We start from the raw sequence: 3,435 nt of genomic DNA, 5'->3' as shown, positions 1-3,435 counted from the left end.
TAACGGAAGTTATATATATAGACAACCAAAAAAAAATACAATATCACCAAACCTACTCATTTTCTTATCAAAATATTTATTAGCTATAAACTAAACTTGCACCCCTACCTGCCTGCCTGTACCTCTAAAAAAAGGGAAAAGTATAAGAAAAAACAAGTCATCCTGTTGTCAATTCATACATTCTCGTATATTTCTTGTCAAACTTTGCCATTCCAAGCAACCATTACACCGAATGAACGGTGATTTTATTCAATGTCAACGATGTTTTCTGAGACTTTGGCAATATTATTCATATAATCGTATAAATATGAATAGATATTTACATAAAGTAGGTTAAGTATACTACTATAAGTATTACATAAAGGGATGTATCTACAAATATCGAACGACTGCTTCGATAATGGTTGGATGGATTTTCCTATTTATTATCTAAATGATCAAAACCATAGTGTTATAATATATTATTATTATATATTCTTTATTGCACATGTATAAATAGTAAGAGAACAGTTAAAAAGTTATGTTTACAATGGCGGGCTTATTTCTGAAAGAAATCTCTTCCAGCCAACCTATGGAAGTGGATGAGTGCCAAACAGCGGAATAACAACACAGTGCAACACAGAAAAAAAAATAAAATATCAGAAAAATATATATATTAACTAACACATTATAAACATAATACATGCTACATATATATATATATATATATATATATATATATATATATATATATATATATATGTATATATACCTACACAAGTTATAAATATATAATTATATATACTGTTAAATCGACTATATATACATATACATATAATACATACATAATATATACCCATACATATATACACATATATAATATATACTAGAAACACTGATTAAAGCTATGTCAAATTACTTTCGCTATTGAGCAAATGTTTTTTAAGTTGGGATTTACATGAATTTAGGGAATGGCTTTTATATCAATGGCTTTTATATCAACATTATGAAATATTAAATATTTCACTCTTCTCTGTAGGAATCGAAACCACAACTTTCGTATTTACAGCACCACGCCACGACGGTCTCTATGTTCCATATAGAGGCATATAGAGGCTTGAATATACTAAAACAACTATAATATTAAAAAAAATATAACTTACGTACTTTTACTTATATCAGACAACGTAAATACCGTTAATTAGGTCTATTAGACCAAATTAGTGGCAATCATGTTAACTCAAATAACTCGTTAGAATTAACTGTTCCATTGAATAACTTCTCCATCGACACATCCCCATGATGATCCCTCGTTGATTGTGTCCAAATAATTGGATTCCTCATGCTTCCCACATTTTGCAAATGTAATACCACCAATATTGTACTTTCCAGTCAATTATAAACCCAAATATGTAGTGATAAGGCTTATCAGTGCTACAGATTTGATTTCGAACGCCAGAAACCGTAGTTTTCGGTGTACGGTTGGAGTATTAATCGAAATCGAGTTATGCGTGTAATCACATCACTGTTCGATATGAAAGAGTTGCGAATGGGTGTGCTTCTGGCTACGATATGAGCACGGCTGCTGGGTTCTCTGAAATCCTACCAATTTTCCATTTTCGTTTGTGTGGCTTTTCCGGTGTTTTCATTTTTGATTTTATGTTTATTTTGTCTGGGAAGAAAATTATGTTTTTTTTGTTGCAGGTACGAGAATTTAAAATGTATAATGATTTGATAGCCTGATGTTGTATTTGAATACCTAAAGTTGTACTCCGATAGATCTTAGTATTTATGGGTCCAATAAGATAGTTTATTCAAAAAACTTGTGAAAATGGCAAATTTACTCAAAAAAAAATCTTAATTTGAATTTTAAAATTATTTACCATATCTAAGTAAGCAATACACTAAAGTTCCATAAAATTACGCAATAAATTACACATAATAGAGACCAACCTATACTAAGAATTATCTATAATAACAGCCTGTAGAGTTGCCGCGACTGCAATGTAATAATAGTGGATTTAATTACTCGAGTAAATAAAGATGACAGTACTTGTCTAGGTATATATAGGAAATATGAACACTACTTCTATGTGTAATTATATAATATTAGAACAACATGCAATTATACTGCGTTCTATGGATATAAAGTGCATTATTATTTATAATAGAATTCGCTGCTATGGCGCAGTAGGGAGTAATGGGTTTGATTTCCATTTGGTAAAAACAAAGAAAAAGTGGACGTTGAGTTTGTAATTCAACACAAAATGTTTGGAAAGTTAAGTGGAATTTGGAAAATGAATGTCTTAACACTAGGTTCCTTGACTTCGCTGTCACATGCGGGTACAGCACTAAATTTAATATTATGTAAATATAGATAAATGTTATATACATACTTCAAGTACATATTAGAGTAAATAACTGTACATAACATTAGGGCTCCGTCAAACACCAAGCTTGCCGCACAGATTTGAGTGCCGAAAAACTTGGTTAGCCTAAACGTTAGGAGGGATGGAGAAACGATGTACTCCGTAAACTTATTACAGGGACTGGTACTCCCGTTAATGTTGCTTTAATATACAGTTAATGTTATAATATTTTTATTTTTTCTCTAAATTCGTTTCCATAAAAAAATAATATTAGAGTCTATCAAAATTGTGGTGTATTGGAATAGCGTCTCAATTTAAATGCTATCTAATAAATCTTCGGTGTCCATTCGAAGAAATGGAGAATAGAGTATTTTATTATTTTTGATTTCTCGTCTTAAATACGTCTTAAATCTTCTCAGAGAAGTAACTCGTGATAATTATATCAAGTTTGAGCGGAAAGTGAAGATCGCAATCCCTTGATAGTGTGGTCTCTCTGTCTACCTACTTGGCTACTATATGTGGGATAAAGCGTGAGGCTGAACTAAAATTCAACAAATAATATATCCAACAAAAAAAATCTGCTCTTGTTGTGGTGGAGAAGAATTGAAATTGATCAAAGCTACTTCATATCAATTTATTTAGTTTAATGTATCTTTTTTGATTTTAAATGTACATGAAATATTCTTATAATAACTTTCAATGATATTAACTTAAAAAATATCTCCAGTATCAACCTCGCCTACATTAACAGTACTGCCATAGACTTAACCGCAAGCCCGTCAGGACGTGTTAGTGTGTACTTGCCGACAACACTCGCTGTGTCTATTTTAAAAGCCTCCGTAAACCGCACCGCATCATCACAATTACTGAATAAACCTTGAGATTCTCCTTAAATTAAGTTTTCTTACCAATTTCTTTTATATAGGTAGAAAAGAAAAAAATGAGGCCAGTCCAGTCCAGAGTCCAGTCGTGGTGCAGGAGCAGAAAGAGTGACTGTAAACGCGACAGGTTGCGGGTTCGATTCCCACTTGAGGAAATGAAATGTTTTAATATTTCCATTTCTGGACACAGCGTAAAGCTGATAATT

This window comes from Heliconius melpomene, chromosome 10 (assembly GCF_056956725.1).
Source record: "Heliconius melpomene rosina isolate 202511_hmr_F chromosome 10, ASM5695672v1, whole genome shotgun sequence".
Classification (NCBI taxonomy): Eukaryota; Metazoa; Arthropoda; class Insecta; order Lepidoptera; family Nymphalidae; genus Heliconius; species Heliconius melpomene.
This window is presented reverse-complemented; position numbering follows the sequence as displayed.